At 39.8% G+C, this 18721-nt stretch overlaps 1 long non-coding RNA gene across 1 annotated transcript; it reads right to left on the bottom strand.

Moving 5' to 3' along the window:
• Positions 1-5675: 5675 nt before the first annotated feature.
• Positions 5676-18693, bottom strand: LOC114047627. Its single transcript, XR_003569640.1, has 3 exons — positions 18610-18693; positions 6053-6102; positions 5676-5762 (listed from the first exon to the last, which is right to left on the bottom strand). It is a non-coding gene; the product is annotated as an uncharacterized LOC114047627 (long non-coding RNA).
• Between the last annotated feature and the right edge of the window lie 28 nt (positions 18694-18721).

An 18721-nucleotide genomic window follows, 5' to 3' on the forward strand; every position in this document is an offset into this window, starting at 1 on the left:
TGGAGCCCTCATGGATTGTAATAGTCATGGTTAGGGGACCCCACTTCTCAGTGTGAGTGGGCATTGGGATAGTAGCTCCAGAGCATTGTTACAGATATTTAAACACAGTAAAAATTAATTAGTTAATTAGAGATGTTGATGGGTTTGGATACTGTGGTCTTTTACCTTAAAAACTGTATGATTCAGGGGCAGCTAGGTGGCATAGAGGATATTACTCCAGCCTTGGAGTCAGGAGGACCAGAGTTCAAATCTGGCCTCAGACACTTGACACTTAACTAGCTGTGTGACCCTGGGCAAGTCACTTAACCCCAATTGCCTCACCAAAAAACAAAAAAAGAAAAAAAACTGTATGATTCTATGATGGATAAAGCTTATTAGAACTCAGTCTACTATAGCTATCTCCCCTTGTTTGAAAACTGTTCGAACATCTTAAATGCCAGAGTGTAGCTTCTACAAAATAGAAAAAAGCAAAAAGTCATTTTTCAAGTTTTCCCCAAAGCAATCCACTCTCTACAAAAAAAATTACCAACTGTGCAAATAGACATGAGTGAAGCTAAGAACTATGCAGAACAGAAAAAGTAGTCTTCCCTACTTAAAAAGAAAGAGTGTTTAAGTAAAGTGCTAAGCAAATCAGGAAGCGGAGCATATTACATTTCTCATGCAATGTGAAGTCATACCTCAGATAACAAAATACTTCTGGCGCCTTTCATCTGAGGATTTCTAGGCACTTCACTGACATTATCTCACAGTAAATGTTACTACTCACATTTTATAGGTGGATAAACTGAGATACCAAGAGATTAAAAGGCTTGCCTAAGAATATAGAATGAGTCAATAATCGGAGCTGGAAATAATGTCATCCAGGATTTCAGGTTCCTTTGTCTATGACCTAATGACAAGGGGCACCTTCCCAAACTCTTAAAATAGAAAAGGAAATCATTTACATGGATTTTCATAAACCTGCCTTAAAAAAAAACACCCTAATACATTCTACCATAATTAAATTTAGCACGTGTATTTCCAGGCAGAATTGCTCCTTGTGAGAGGGAGGTAATTAGAGGAGTTAATTATTGAAGATGGAATCTCTTACTTGTTTCAATGTTTGGTTGTTTCAATAAAACTGACTCAGAGGTTCTGCTCTTGAGTTGTGATGGAATCTCATCATTTTGTCTTCAGTGTTTCCAGTGCTTTTTTTTTTTCTGGGAGAAAAAAAGCCTAGAGATTGTCCCATACCTAGGACCCTTTACAGAATCTGACTGGATCCTGCAAATGTCATGAGACCAAGAGGCACTCATCTTCTGTATAGGCCGAGGATAGGAGAAAAAGAAACCCTTACTTATTACTGGTTCAAGAAGTCTACTCACCATTCCTCTTTAGTAAGGACTTTCTCACAGCTCTTTTTTTTTTATCCTGTCTTGGAAAAAACATGTTTCCATATTCACAAAAATACTGCTTGTTTTAAAAAAAATCATGAGTAAACATACAGTTTAAATGATCTTTGCACCAGATTCTTGGGCTGATGTTAAACTGGAAAAACAGGATAAAAAATGAAGTACTTGAGGTACCGTGTGTAATTAAATGTGAACTCTTAAGTATATTTTTAGATGGAGCATTCAAAAATGAATTCCTTCTTTTCTAAGGCCTGAGGAAAGGATTAAAGATTTCTTTTTTAGCAGTCACTGACAGCAACAGGTCCTAAACCAGTGCAAGGAATAGTATAGCCACATCTCTGGATAGACTCACCCTTTTCAGCACTCACCCTTCTCAAGTCTTTGATGTTACTGGGGGTAAATGCAGCATTCTTAGCTCTAGATATGCAGGCATGGCAAAACTGATTTCCAGATGTTTTCTTTGTGTGAGCATAGACATTTCTTTTATTGTACTCTTTTGTTTTTCACTCTCATGTACAAGGAGATGGATAGGCAGCAAGGGAAGGGAGAAATAAGCTCAATAAACAGGAAGGGTCTTCTTCCAACACCACTAGCCTTTTTTCCCACTACTAGCACACCACTGACTAGCATCTTTTTCAGGTCACTGCTCATTTGCGGTGAAATCCACATACATGCTTACTACCCTCAAACATTTTGGATGCAATGTTGTATATATGAAATAAATAACAATGAAACTGCACACATAGTTCCAATTCAATTCAATGTAGATTAAGCAGCCTAGCATAGTGATACAATGAGGTTCAAGTAAGATAGTGTGTGTGGGAGGGAGGGGGGAAGTGTTCCACTCTATGCTGTTTCAATAATGAAATCACAGAAAACCCAGAATGTAATCACAAGATGTTAAATGTAAGGGAGGGATGATGTAGTTCACCATAAATGTAACCATAGACTCAATCAACCAAACAACAGGCCTAGAATTTAATCACAAAGTGTAAAATAAATGGTAAGGAATTTTCCTATAATATGTGAAATAGGTCCTTAATCAATTTGAGAGATTTTGGAGTGTTTGTCACTGGCTAGAGACAAATGAAGCAGCAGAAGAAACATCTTGCAGACCTTAAACAGCTTGCAAAACTTTGCAGACTTTGAAGCACTATATAAATATCAGTTATTATTATGAGGTACCAAGACATAGTTTTTGACATCAAGGAGCTTACAATCAAGTAAGAAAACATATATATGTTTTAGTCCTAAAGGTTTTTTTTTCTGGTTTCTTTTTTATTCTTTGCTATATGAGACAGCTTGCTGGGGAGGAAAATTAGGATAAATTTGGAAATATGGGCAATATAAAAACAAAACATATAAAAAAAATTTTTAGTACCTGATACAAAATGCCACACATATTTGTATATTATTAAGCTATGCCTTTGTCAGTGTGAGAACACAAAGCTGAAAATTGCTTCTCTTTTTTCCTGAGAGCTAGGGATAGACCCCAGAGGTCACCTAGCCACCATCACCTAACCACCTGTTCCACAAGTGGAAAGACTGAGGCTTAGAGAAATCGAGTGATTGGCCTAGGGGAACACAAGTTTTAAGTTGGAGCCGAGACTGAAACTCAGGTCCTCTGACTCCCAGATCTAAAATTATTCTTTCCACTGAGGCATGTTCTCACTTCCAAGAGAGTTCAAGTTGGAAGGGACTTCTGAGATCACCTACCCTGGCTCCCTCAATAAAGTTACACAAATTAGATTAATTGTTTGTTTTTTTAAATTATAGACCCGTGATTTCATTGATGTAGGTAGCTCCTGGTGAGGGGTCTCCTTCTCTATTAATGCAAATTAACAATTCTTCTGCAATTTATAGTTTTAGAGAGTTGCCTGAGGCTATGAGAGTTTAAGTGATTTGGCCAGGGTCCTCCAGCCAGCATGTGTTAAAGGTAAGTATTGGACCCTGGTCTCCTCTACTCTAGGGCAGGTTCTCTATCCACTACCCTGGAGCCTCCTTTATGGGTCAATGTTATTTGAACATCATCTGGCTTGTTAGAATGGTATGTAGTTAGAATAAAATACTATTTATTTTGTTCAGGCTTTTCAATTCAATTCAATTCATACATTAAAAAATTGCACTTGGTTCTGAAACCAACCAAGTCTACATTACCTCTCCATTCTTTGTCTGATTTTAGCTACCTCTGCTCCCTTTTTATATTTCCCAGACTTTCTGTTAGAGAATGAAGTTGGATTTGCAACTAAATGTTCGCTTGTTCTCATTCAACAGGTGGAGGCACCCAGGCTCAGAATTCCAGGAGCATTTTCAATAACCGATACGCCTCATTAAAACCTGTGGGTCTTCTTTCAGAACTGGCACCCAGCTGCCTCTTTCTATTTTTAGAAGGGTAACACAGATCGCCTGCCAAGAGTTGACTACTTCCCACTGCCTGTTGAAGCAGGGAAAGATCATCCTGCAAAATATGGCCTGGTCTCATTACACATGGCCCCTGGCAGCTTCATATCGTTAAACATTTTCATTTCTTTAGAATTGCAGCTGTCTTGCTAAACGATGTTCCACAACATATTGCATTTTTACCACTTGTTCATATAGACAGTCCTGAAACTTGTATGAACTCATTTTCTAGAAAGCATTTACTCTGCCTATGGTTAAATGAACTGCCATATTTGTTGATTATATTATTTAAAGGAGATGCCAGCAAGGAATCTCAGAATCAGATTTAGAATTAGGAAGAACCTTGGAGATCATTGAGTCTGGTTTCCTCATTTTACGTATAAGGAGACTGAGGCCCCAAAAAATTAGTCCATTGGTGGGGAACCTGTGGCCTCGAGGTCCTCAAGTGCAGCCGTTTGACTGAATCCAAACTTCACAGAACAAATCCCCATAATAAAAGGATTTGTTCTATAAAAGTTGGACTCTATCAAAAGGCTGTACCCAAGGACCTAGAAGGCCTCATGTGGTCCCGAGGCCTCACGTGGTCCCGAGGCCACAGGTTTCCCACCCGGCGTTAGTCACTTGCGCAAGATCACATAAGTAGTAAGGAATAGAACTGCAACTCTGACCCAAGTCTCTTGACTCCAAATCGTACCTTCCCATTTCTTGAAGAAAAGGAGATGCTGCTTTTTTTTTTTCTCACTGCTGACCATTAAATAGAAGAAATCATTGCAGAGATTTGTAAGTACTACATGGAGACTGAATATGGGAAATTCTGATATGTTTAATTTGATGGAAATACTAGATTTCAAAGATATTTTCATAACTACGATTACAATAATCATCAGGAAACTTATCTGTAAGGATCTATGTTCTTACTGATGTCGTACTCCCTCCAGTGATGCATATGGCAACTCATCTGTGCCTACTCATTGTGTGCCTCTCTGGCCCAAATTCTCCCATAGAAGATCCATTATCACAGGCTGAGGACCTTCTTTTTGTTCTACCCATGGCCAGTTTATCTTTGTTTTCCAGTCATACACATATCTGTCTGATGACATCCTTTATGCCACTTCTTGTAGGCAATTCTTCATTTTTAATATGTCTAGGCTTGCTCATCTAATAATACATTTCTCCATGACCCTTTAGGTGACCTTCAGGTTTACTTAAATCCTCTTAGTTCTTCAGAGAATATAGTATTCTGTATCTCAAAGTTGGATAGTATCACTGGAATGATATTACTAAAAACATGGGTCTTTGTTTCAGGGAGAAGCTTGTGGTCATAAAAACATGGTACATTTTCTCAAGAGAAATTTGCCTCACTGTGCTCCCTCTTCAATTCTGGGTCCAGTCCACTGCCCACTTGCAATTTCTGTCCAAAATATTTGTATTTTCTGATCAATGCAATAACCAATCACCATTCCAAAGGTCCAGTGAGGATGTATGCCACCCACCTCCTGGATGTATTGATAGATGAGCTCTATGAATTGTCCATCCAATATCATCTCCTAGTCTGGACAAGAGACACTCTTTATCTTTTTGCCTTAATACTGTGTATACAGTCAAGAAAAATTCCTTGGAGTGATTATGAATCTCATTTAGGAGACTGTAAAGTGTTTTAGGGCTTGATGCAATCAATGGGGGAGAAAAGGGAATAAACCTTTATAAAATGTCTACTGTGTGTCAGGTACTATGTTAAGTACTTTTACATGTCGTATCTCATATGATCCTTACAACAAGCCAGGGAGGTAGATGTTATTATTATACCCATTTTACAGATGAGGAACTAAGGTAAATAGTGATTAAGTCACTTGCCCAGGGTCACACAGCTAGCAAGTGTCTAAGGCCAGATTTGAACTTAGGTCTTCCTGACTCCGGGTCCAGAGTTCTATCCACTGTGCCACTAGGTGCTTCACGTCAACACAATGTCATCTGTGAACAGAAGTGTCCAATGAAATAATCATTTTAAAAATCCTTCATCTGCTTAAATTTATGGTTCATTTAACTAGATTTAGATTTAGAGCATTTGTTAGCCAAGCTCTTCTGCTAAGCAGTTTACAAATATTATCTCATTTGATCCTTACAGCAACTGTGGTAGGTAAGTGCAATTATTATCCTACTATACCTAATTTACAGATGAGGAAACTGAGGCAAAGTGAGGTTAAGTGACTTGCCCAGGGTCACAGAGTTAGTAAGTATTTGAGGTCATATTTGAAACTTACTTCTTCCTGACTCCAAGTCCAAGGCTCTATCCACTGTGCCTCCTAGCTGCCTACATACCAAAAAAAAAAAAAAAAAAATTATAGCAGCTCTTTTTGTAATGGCAAGGAAGAAACTAAGAAACTAATTCGGGAATGACTAAATAGATTATGGTACATGAGTGTTATGGAATGACTGTACCATCAGAAATGACTAAAGTAATCAGTTTAAAGAAACCTGGGAAGAATTGTATGAACTGGTACAGAATGAATTGAACAAAACCTGGAGCTTTTACACAATAATAACAACATTGTAAAGAGAAACAACTTTGAAAGACTTAAGAATTTTGATCAATTCGATGACCAATCACCATTCCAGAAGACCAATGATGAACTAGGATAGGGGCTATATAAATATCAAAAAAGAGATGTTATAAAGATAAAATTGACAAGACTTGGCAATTGACTGAATGTGGAGAATGAGGAAGAAAAAAGAGTTAAAGATGACTCAGAGATTGCAAACTTGGGTGACTGGAAGAGTGGTGATAACCTCAACAGAAATAAGAAAGTTTGGAGGAGGGATGAATTTTGGGGGAATATAATTAGTTCCATTTTAGACATATTAAGTTTGAGATTCTGGGACAGTAGTTGATGTTGCAGTACCAAAGTTCTGGAAAGAAATAGGGACTAGATAGATAGATCTGGAAGATATCCAAATAATAATGAAACCCATAGGAGCAGGTAACTGAAAGGGTAAGGGTTTTTTTTGTTTTTGTTTTGCTTTTTGGTGAGGTAATCAGGGTTAAGAGACTTGCCCAGGGTCTGAGGTCACATCTGAACTCAAGTCCTCTTGATTCCAACGCCAGAGCTCTTATCCACAGCACCACCTAGCTGCCCCAAGGGTAAGGATCTTGAAGACATTTGGGGGAACTAAGAACAAGAGCATAAGTAGTGGGGCTGGTTTTGGCAAGGGGAAGTATCACCTCTTCCTCTGAGACTGAAGCAATGAAATAAAGAATGGGGATGTGTTGAGGTATACAGTAGGGTGGAAGAGGGAAGGAGCCAAATTGCTCTCTAGAGAGGGAAGGAGTGTTGAAGATAGAAGATGTGATGTGATTTACAGTAACTGATTGGGAAAATTTGAGAGTCAATAAGGGAAGAATAAAAGAATTTCTATACAGTAATGAGGGATCATTTGAGATTAGATAATATAAATCTGTAATAGAACCAATCAGCATGGTGGTATACTTTCCCCATTAACATAGAGCTGCATGAGAGTAGAAGTGGAGAAGGTAGATAATGGGAATAACCCAAAGTTGAGGTTTTTGCAAGGTGTGTCTGGCAATAGCAGGTGGGTGCAAGGGATTCAAGGGTAGAGGATAGCATATAATTGATCAGGCTAAACACAGGGTCAAAATAGTGAAGAGTGGGAAGTCATACCAGAGCAGGAATGATTGAGAACAAAGAAGGGATTTAGAAATCTTTCCAAATTGATTTCATATTACCCCCTCACAATGTTCTGGCCAAATTGGTCTACTGACATTTCATGTCCTTTCTTTGCATAGAGTGTCCACCAGATTTAGAAAGAATTCCATCCTCACTTTTGTCTCTGTCGATACCTAGCTTTTAAGGCTCAGCTTGGGTGCTACCTCCTACCCAAGACTCTTCCTGATCCTTCTACGTATTACTACTTCCCTTTCCCCCTTCCCCATTATAATGTTTATAACAGTTTATATATTTTACATATATAAGTTTATATATGTGTGTATATATATATATGTATGTGTATGTATGTGTGTGTGTGTACATCAATTTATCTGTGTTATTTCCCTCCAGAAGAATGTAAGTTTCTTGAGGATAAGGAACATTTTCATTGTTTTCTTTGTATCCTTAGCATCTAGTATAGAGTCTTGCATATGTCCTAGCTCTTTGCCTTACCTACTTGACTAATGGGATAGGAATGTAGTTATCAAACAGGAGGAGGCAGATAAAAAGGGAATGACCAAATCTGTTAGAAAGTGTAACCGCTGGGGCAGAAATGATAGAGCTCGAGTAATCCAAGAAGAGGGAGCTCCAGGACAGGAGAATGCAGTGTGGGTATGGGAAGAGTCTCCATGCCAATGTCTTTCTTTGAGCACACTCCATCACTCTGCTAGCAATGAACAAGCTTCAAGGAATAATTCAGATCCTATATAATTCAGCTGACAAACCAGTTGCTTCAGGAAATGGTCAAAAAGTAGGATTAGAGATCCAAGCCAGTGACAGAGTGCTAAATAAGAAAAATTGTGAGGAAGAATAATCAGTGCCCTGCTGACTGGACACTGACCCTTTGGAAGGCCATGAATGGAAAAGCAGCCAGGAAACAGTGGCTAGCTCCCAAGCAGGAATGGCTGACGTGGGGGGGATGAGTCTAAGCACTTGAAATGTGTCCCTTGAACCACTGGGTCAGGGATATGCCTATAGATTTGTTTAGGATTACCTGGATTTGGGAGGAGCCAGAGGTATACATATGGGAGTTGTTTTAATATATTTGATTTATTCCTTTTGCTCTTTTGATTCTGTGAATTACATTAAGTTAAGCCACCTTTACACGGTCCACGTCATTTTGCCACAATCACATGACCAATGTTTGTTAAAACACAGGATCAAAGAAAGAAAGCAAAGTCTCCCAGTAGGCAGGGGTTGAGCCAAGAAATATAGCAGTGAATTTCACACAGACCCCACTCCTAGACTAACAAGTAGATCTTGTCACCTAGAAAGGCAGTGGAGCTAAAGAATGGAAGTTATCAGCTTTCTGAGAATCACCTGGAGCCTGTTTCTCTTTGATGCTGGATGGAATGTGATTGCTGATTTCTGGTCCTTCTGGTTAAACAGGATCATGTAAGTAGCCAGCAGTGCCCCTTGCTGGTCAGACTCATAGAAGATGCCTAATACATGCTTGTTGAGTGAATGAACCACTAATGCAGGGGAGAGATGGAAGGGTGAGTGGTTATGATCAGTGAAAGGAATTTCAGACTTCTGTATTATAGAGGGAGCATAGTTAAAGATAATGATGAAACCAAAGGCATGAGCATCCCTAAGAATGAATGAGGTGAAATGAAGATGTAGGTAGGTTAGGGGAAGTGAAGTGGTAGAGGAACACTCGAGTATTTGAAGGGACAATGAGGTATGTACTGAAGTCCCTAGCATGAAGGCAGGGATTAGGGTGAAGAGGAAAGCTGTGGGCTAGGTATTAAACATCTTGAAAAAGAAGTTTGTTTTCTTCTCTTTTCTCCTGAAACACAGAGCTGGATTTTATGACATGTCTGGAGAGACCAAATCTCAAACAGAAGTTGCTGAGCAACTATGCCAAAGGGACAATCTGGAAGTGGCATTGAGAAGCAAGAGTTATTCTTATTCCTCTTCAGGTTTCTTTAATTCAAGAAGTTAAAAAGATGGGCAGTGATGAATGGGTGTTTGTTAACAATGGAGTGGAACTTTCTGATGGCACAACAGAATGAAAGGGCAGAGAAAGGTATGGACTCCAGAGGATAGGGTTGAGGTGAATAGAATAGAGATGAGAGTATGAGGAGAAGCAGTAGGGGAGAAAAGTGTTTTCACTTCAATAGATGTCAACTCTGAATCCCAAGGGAAAGGGGAGCAAGAGCTGGGAGTTTTCCCATCATTGTATGGGAGAAGAACCAGTTGATTGGGACCCCTACCCTTCAGTGCCCTGTGATGACCATGCATGGGTCAATAATATGTAATAAACCAAATCAAGATATGAGGAGTATTCTGTTTTCATTTTTCTAAACTGTTCAATAATAGCGTTTCCCTATCTCAAGTTGTTGTTTTGTGGTGTGTTCAGTTGAGCTCTTGCTCAATTTTGGAGAAGTTTGAAGGCTTCCTTGGGGATGCACTGATCAACTGTTAATTCCAACTTCCTATTTACTAAAACGTTTGGTAATTGCAGGGGTTACATGGGACTTTCCATTCTGGGTCAGATCTGTGGTCCGTTCATAAGGCTTCTCATCCTCTTCCCCTTTTTAGATTCAATATCTGTGGTAATTAAGAGTGATGCAATTACAAATGACTTGTAAGCACAGCTAGGGCAACACTTCAAAGAAAGTCAAAGGATGTTCTGCATTATGATATTTCTGACAAGGAATTAAATATCACAGTTGTGTAAGTATCACACAGTATGCTTGTCACTGTATATCATTTCAGGACTATTCATCATGTCTGAATCATGGCCTTAATAATGAGTTGCATCAGTCATGAGTACAGCCAGGAGATTGGTTTTGTTGAGCATTCATTTTTACTGGAAACCTCATCAAGTGAACAGCTGACTTTACTTAGGTACATTCTTACTAAGACAGACAACATAGTGAATAGAGGGCTAGTCTTGGAGTCAGGAAGACACGAGTTCAAATCCTGTCTCTGACATATATTAGTGATGTCTGAGGCAGCAAGTCAGTTTACCTTTCAGCATCCCTGGAAATCCTCTAAGAATATAAATTACAGATGAGTTTCTAATTTGTATCTGTGGACAGTGTTTTCACACCAGGAATTCCCCACACTTATTAATCACCTCCCACCAAGTTTTACTAAATACAACACTGAAGTAAAAAAAGATAAGTAAATGGAATATACAAGTAACAAGAAATAGAACAATTGTGGTTTGCAAAAAAGTACATTTTTCATCCCCTGGAATAAAATACATATATTTTATAGTTATTTTCAAAAGTATTTCAATACTTCAAGGATCTGCAGCTCCATTCACTGATGCAAATTGAAACCTGTTCCATGCTTTAGTAGACAGTTTATTGAACTGAAGTGGTTTAGAAATCATTGCCTGATAACCAAACCCCTGGTGGCTCTCTGAATTTACAATAGCCCTCAGATGATAGGCATACTGTCTGTCACTGGGCTCATACCTGAAGCTTTTTCAAAATGATGGAGCCTATAAGAGCACTGTCATGGCATTTGGGAACTCAGAGTTATCTCCACACTATGATGAAGCTTTGGAGTAAGACTTTAGAGGGAGTTATCCACAATTACTAGTCCTAAATGCTCAATACTATGCCTGCAGTAAGAGTTCTCACAATCACTATTTCATGGCATTCTAGCTTCTATTTGCCATTCTATTACTATATAAATGTAAGTTTGCTGAAATAACAGCCCATGTTTGGGTCAGAAAGTTTTTGACGAAAGGATATGAGCTGAAGTACTTCCATTATCTGTTCTGAATTGACCCAGACCTAGACAACTCTAGCTATGCCCCATGTACTTCCATATTTAGGGTCAGTAGTGGGTCTAATACTTTTTGACCATTCGGGACATTAGCATAGGATCCTAACATCTTTATTGTAGAAGAGACTGAGGGGACAACATTGGAGGAGAAAAGCATGTTGATCCTTTCTCTTGGAAGAGTGTGTGGGACTTTAGCTTATTGCTAGGAGCGAGTAAGCAGCAGCTCTACTGTCACAGAAGACTGGTTGGAATGTACCCCATTCTCCTCAAGGTAAAAACTTCCCTTGCTTGTTAGGACATATCATGTATGCTTTTCTTCCAGGCAACTTTCCCTTTGCTAGAAGTGTGAGCCTTTGTACAAGAAACAGGTTTAGTCCCTTGCCCATTGTTAGTAGATTCAGAGGTGTTCTGTGTTCTGCCAGCCTCAGTGTGTGCTGCTTGATGACACCTAGACTTATTGTGGTGATACTTTTGTTCTTCTCTTCTCTCTCTTCCTTCCAGGAGACTGCTTTCTTCATTCCAGGTCTTCTCTGCTGCTGGTCATCAATGTTACTTTTTACTCTTTATCCAGGTGGGCTATTGCTACTACCTTCTTGCCATCTTCCTCTCACTCATTTTCTTTCTATCACTCCATTCTTTCTTGTGGGTTAACATTTGAGTTAGGATCTCCTAGTTTAAGATTTTGCCTGATTCCTTCCTAGTGTTTCTAATGTGTTGGGTTCAAGGTTTTTTAATTTTGCATGAGTGTGTGTGTGTGTATGTGTCTGTGTGTGTGTGTTTGCAGCCTTTTTATTGGAATAAGTCCCTTTTGTGACCATGATCTCACAAAGTTCAAATTTGGTTTTCTTCTTTCTTTAGCTTATTCCCCCTATCTAGTCTATTTTCTCTATCCTAACTTGATGTGCTGAAGAATTCTCTAGCTATCTTCTTTCTGAGTGGCTCACGTCAAATCTATATTCCTTTATCTTATTCCTTATCAAAGAAAACCCTTACTAATCAGTTCCAGCTCCTCCACAGTTTGCCCATCTTGCTTGCCTTTAACTCAGTAACAATGTCATCCTGAAAATTTTAGACTCACAACAAAGAATGAGTTTGACAAAAAACATCCCTACATCTATGCACCAAGGCATCATAGGAGTCATTGGGGATATACAAAGACAAAAGTGAAATAGTTCCTACTTTCAAGGAGCACACATTCTACTGCAAGAAACAACATGTATATAGCTAAGTAGATAATGTGTACAGGGTAAACACAAAGTAATCTGGGGGGAAGGTGAGAGAAGGTTGTAGCAGCTAAGAAAATCAAGAAAGGTAGTCTCAGTTAACAAGAATTTATTCATGTAGAAGGACTGTTGAGCAAGGTCTTCAAGGAATCCAGAATTCTAAAAGTCAAGGGTGAAGAGGGTATGCATTCCAGGCATGGGGGCAGTCAGTGCAAAGGCTTGGAGACAGGAGATGAAATGATATGTTTGCGAAACAATGAGGCCAGTTTTGCTGGAATATTGAGTGTCATTCAGTCAAATGGCATTATTTTTAAAAAATATTTTTACTTAAAAAATATTTTTATTTATTTCATTAAGCGTTTCTTAATTACATGTAAACATTTTAAACATAATTTAAAAAAATTAATTCCAAATTTCCTTCCTCCCTAAGAAAGGAAGCAATTTGATATCGATCATATTTGTGAACTCACGCAAAACATATTTCCGTATCAGCCACGTTGTAAAAGAAAACACAGCCAAAAAATAAAACAAGAAAAAGAGAATTAAAAAAAAAAGTATGCTTCAACCTGAAGTCAGGGTTCATCAGTTTTCTCATTGGAGGTGGATAGCACTTTTCATCATGGGTTTTTTGGATTTATCTTGAACCATGGTTTTGATCAGAGTAGCTAAGTCTTTCACAATTGGTCATCCTTACAATATTGCTGTTATTATGTACAATGTCCTCTTCACTTCATTTTGCTTGAGTTCATATGTCTTGGTCATCATTTCTCATACCACAACAGTATTCTATCATAAAATCATATACCACAACATGTTCAGCCATTCCCCAATCAATGGGCATCCCCTTGATTTCCAATTCTTTGCCACCACAAAAAGAGTTGGTACAAATATTTTTGTACAAATAGGCCCTTTTCCTTTTTTTTAATCTCTTTGGGATATAGACCTTGTAAGGCTATTGCTGGGTCAAAGGGTATGCACAGTTTTATAGCTCTTTGGGCATAGTTCCAAATTGTTCTCCAGCATATTTGGAGTAGTTTACAACTCCCATCAACAATGCATTAGTGTCCCAATTTTCAAACATCCCCTCCAGCATCAAATGGCATGTATTAAGTGCCTACTATGTGCCAGGTATAGTGGTACATGCTGGGGATATTTAAAAAAAAACCAGTCCTTGTTCTCAAGGAGCTCACTGTCTAATGGGGCAGACAACATATAAACAACAAACAAGCTATGTACATATATAATGGGATAATCAACAAGGAAAGCATTGGAATTAAGGGGGGATTGGGAATGGCTTAGAGGAGATTTTAGAAGGGCCTTGAAGGAAGCAAGGGAAGCCAGGGGCAGAGAGGAGGAGGAAGGGAATTCCATGCCTTTGTACTAGCTGTCCTTCACGCCTGAGATGCTTTGTCCCTTCACCTCTGCCTGTTAGTTTTCTTGGCTTCCCTCACGACGCAGCCCAATTCCTACCCTCTGGATGAACAAAAGATATATGGTATAAATTGGGGGTGATCTCATAAGGAAGACACGAAGATTAAGTAGGACTGGAAAGACTTCTTGCAGAAATGTGGGGCATTGGTTGAGACTTCAAGGAAGCCAGAGAAAACAAGAGGTAGAGATGAGGAAGAAGGGAATTCTAGGTATGGAGGATATATAATGAAAATACTTGGAGTCGGTAGAGTGAGTAAGAGAAACAGCAAGGGGGCCAGTGTGCCTGGGTATCAGAGTATGTGGGGGTAATGTAAAAAAAATGAAAAGGTAGGAGTGTGCCAGGTTATGAAGGGCTTTGAATGCCAGAGGCTTTTATATTTCATACTGGAGATAACAGAGTCACTGGAGTCTATTGGACGGAAGCTGGGGGAGATGATAAAGTCAGACCTAACATGCAGAATTTCGGAGTTACTGAATATGGATACGGAAGACTTCGAGGCAATAGCAAGATCAAGGGTATGACTATCTGTGTGTAGCTGTTGTTTGCCCTTCTTTTTTGAGGAGGACCGATGACATCATGGGGTGAATTGGATTTAATCGATGCATAACTATGGTGGAGTGGAAGGGAAGTGAGTAAACGGAAGAATTGGGCAGTTTAAGGTTTTGAGTAAATTGAGGAAATGGGAAGTTAGGGTATTTGAAGGAGTATCAAAATGTATGCTGAATCGCCCTAGTATGAAGTAGTTGGGGAGGAGAGGAAGACTGTGAGCCAGGTTCTTAACTCATCGAGGAAGGAAGGAGAATGTCTTAGAAGTCTATAGAAAACAGCTACCAGAATCTTGTGTGATAGATATAGACTGAATGAATCTCAAAGGAGGAGAGGTTATTGAGTAATGGTGGTAGAGGGAGAGCCTATAAATGGCAATGTGGAGCAAGGAGTAATCCATTTCTCCCAAGACCAGTGAGCTGGTGGTATGAGTGAAAGTGCAACCTTGCTGGAAAGGGCAGCCAAGGAAGCTGTACATCAGGAAGGAGCTACTGAGTGAAAGAAGATGGAAGGAGTGATAAAGGAAAAGGTTTAAGATAAAGTTCAGTTTGTTACCTATGGAGCAGGCATTCCAGAAAGCATAGTAGAAGGGTTGGGTAGCTTTACAGTTAGAGGTTGGTGGAGTTGGGTTAAAAGTGATATAAATAAAGGAGAGGTCAGTGGGGCATGGATAATAGGATTTGAATAATGGCAATTGAAGCTTTGGAATCATGGGGTGGATATGATAAGGTGGAAATATGTCAATCACTGAGGAATGAGTTCCAGTAGGTTATCATTATTCATGGGGATTTCTTCTCCACTAGAGTGGTCCTAGACTACAGCATCAGGCAGCTACAAAGCATGTTGGGGTGGAGGATGGTAGGGCACACAGAAAATGCCTAGACACAGTCAAGGCCGACCCTTGTGGGGGTACAGGAGCCTGTGATAGGAAGTAATGTGTAATAAGCTCGGAAAGGTAGGCCGCAGGCACATTGGGAAAGGCTTTATATGCCAAACACAGAAGTTTCTCTTTTATCCTAGAGACAATCAATTCATCAATAATCATTTATTAAGCATTTATTGTGTACCAGGCTCCTTATCCCTTTCAGGGTCAAATTCTCTGTTGGGCATTCAAAGCCTTTTTAACCCTGCCCCCTCTTACCTTTCTGTTTTACCTTACACCGCCACCTCACATACTCTATGATCCAGTGACACTGGTCTCCTAGCTTTCTGTCAAACAAGATACTCCATTTCCTAACTCCAGTAATTTTTAGTGGTTACCCCTCTTATCTGGAGTTCTTTCTCTGCCCATCTCTGCCTCTTGGCTTCCTTCAAGGTCCAGATAAAATCTCATCTCTATAGGAAGCTTTTCCCAATCCCTGTTAATTCTAGTGCCTTCCCTCTGTTTAATATTTTCCAATTTATCCTGTACATAGCTTGTTTGTACAGAGTTGTTTCCATATTGTATTTCCCATTAGACTGTGAGCTCCTTGAGAACAAGGGATGTTTTTTGTTTTTCTTTGTATCCCCAGTGTTTACCACAGGGCTGGGCATATACTTGCCACTTAATACATGTTTATTGACTAAATATTCAGGATACAAAAAAAGGCAAAAAGTATACTCCTTGACTTCAGGGAGCTCACATTCTTATGGGGAATGTACAAAGTCACTGGAGTTTCTTGAGCAGGGGTGTGATAAATGGTCAGACTGTGCGTTAGGAATATCACTTTGATGGCTGTGTGAAGGGAGATGTTTACAGGCTTTGAGAACAGTTAGGGAGCTATTGTGATAATCCAATCAAGAAACGATACTGGCCTGAACTAAAAGAGAGGCTGTGTGAGTAGGGAGAATGGATCCAAGAGATTTATAAATGTAAAATTAGCAACATTTAGCACCTAACTGCATATGGATGGTGATGGAGAGGGAAGAGTTGAGGATGACTTTGAGGTTGTAAACCTGGGTCAACAGTAGGATAGTTTCAATAGAAAAATGGAAGCTAGGAAAATGGGTAGGCTTTTGAGGATCAACTCAACTGTTTTGGACATATTTATCTTGAGATACCTATTGGACATTCTGTTGGAAATGTTTAATAGATTAGCTAGTGGTATGGGGCTGGGGTTCAGTCTACAGAAGTTACATTTGCTTATTACAGATTTATAATTTTATATATATATATATATAAAATGATATATAATATTAAAGATTTATAGACTTCCATTATTCTGATTGGGTTGCTGCCTACAGGTTGGGTACAACATTGGCTCAGTAGATCAAACACGGACTTGGAATCAGGAAATCCTGGTTTGGAATCCTCCCTCAGTAAGCTAATAAGCAATTATTAAATGCCTACTACATGCCAGGCACTGTGATAAACAATAGCTATACAAAAAGAGGTGAAAGAGAATCATTACTCTCAAAAAGCTCATAATAGAATGGGGGAGACAATAAGCAAGTAAATATGTATAAACATATTTAGAATAAAAAGGAAATAACAGAGGGAAGGCTCTAGAATTAAAAGGGGTTGGGAAAGGCTGCCTGGAGAAGATGGGATCTTAGTTAGGACTTGAAGGAAGCCAGGGAAGCCAGAGGGTGAAGACAAGGAGGGAGAGCATTCTAGTTATGGGGGACAGTCAAGAAAAAAATACCCAGAGCTGAGAGGAGTGTCTTGCTCATGTAACAACAAAGAAGCCAGTATTACCAGATCAAAAGGTGGAGGGATGGAATGGTGTAAGAAGACTGGAAAGGAAAGGGAGGGCTAAGTTATGAAGAGCTTTGAATTCTAGATGGAGAGGCTTTGTTTATGATTCTGGAGGCAATGGAAAGCCACTGGAGTTTAGGAGGGAGTGACATGGCCAGGTGTGAACTTTAGGAAAATCATTTTAGTGGTTGAATAGAGGATGGATTGGAGAGACTTGAAGGCAGACTCCTCCCACAAGGCTATTGCAATAGTCTAGGTGAGGGCCTGCACCAAAGGGGTGGCAGTATCAGAGAAGCTGATAGGAGGCTTATTGGAGAGATGCTGCAAAGATGAACTCAAAAGACCTTGCCAATAGACTGGATGTGAAGTATGAGAGATGGTGAGGAATCTAGGATGACTCTTAGGTTTCAAGCTTGGAAGACTGAGAAGATGGAGGTGCGCTAATAGTAATAGAGAAGGGTTTGGAGAAACAATTATGAGTGCTGTTTTGGACATGTTGAGTTTAAGATATCTACTGGACATCCAGTTTGAGATGTCTGAAAGGCATCTGAAAATGTGAACAGGAGGGCTGTAGAGAGGTTTGGGCAGGAGAGGTAGATTTGAGAATTATCAGCATAGACATGACAGTTAAATCCATGGGAGCTGATTCCATCACCAAGTAAAGAAGGAGAGGAGAAGAAGTCCTAGGACAGAACCCTGAAAACACTTACCATTGGAACGTGTGATCTGGAGGAGGATCCAGCAAAGGAGAGAGAGAGAGAGAGAAGCAGCATTCAGATAGGTAGGAAGAGAACCAGGATGAGAGTGGTGCCCAAAATCCTAGAGAGAAGAGCTTCAAGGAGAAGAGGGTGATCAACAGTGTCAAAGGCTGCAGAAAGCTCAAGAAGAGGAGGATGTTAAGTGAAGATGGTGGTTCTTCCTCCGCCTCCTAGGCCTTCTCCTTCTTCTTCTTCCTTCTCCTTCTATCCTCGACTCATGTCAAGATAATTTTGAGTTCTTAGGGATTGACATTTAAGTAACAGAATCAAAACATCGGCAGCAACGCCTAACTACTTACTAGCCTGAGTCTGGGAGTCCTCTGGATTGATCAAATACAGGATGGTAAAATCCTGGACGAGGGCCATGGGATAATTGAATTAACTCTGGAAGAAACTGCAGAGTACCTGGTCTAACTACTTTCATTTTATACATGGGGAAACTGAGTTCCAGAAAGGCTAGAAGTAGCGGAGTGAGGAATTCGAACTCGGAGTCCTCTGGAATCCAAAATGCATCTTTCTTCCTGGTACATCCCGTAGCCAATAAGTACACCACCATCGCCTCGTACCTTTAAATCTTGTCAGTTTCGGTTTTGTGGTTTCCAAGCTGCCCAATCACAGCACAAAACCTGTCTCCCTGCCCCCAGGGTGAAATGCGCAAGAGGGAAGAGGATACATTAGCACACAGATGCGGACAGAATTTAGACTGCACTTACTAGGTGCTCAAACCTGAGCCACGCCTAACATGGTGTCCGCTGGCTCCCTCCGCGCCGGTCCTCACGTTTCAGCCACACTCGTCATGGCCGTCGCGGAAAGTTGAGGCTGGAG

The sequence above is a fragment of the Vombatus ursinus genome, unplaced genomic scaffold (genome assembly GCF_900497805.2).
Source record: "Vombatus ursinus unplaced genomic scaffold, bare-nosed wombat genome assembly UNPS02014789.1, whole genome shotgun sequence".
NCBI lineage: Eukaryota > Metazoa > Chordata > Mammalia > Diprotodontia > Vombatidae > Vombatus > Vombatus ursinus.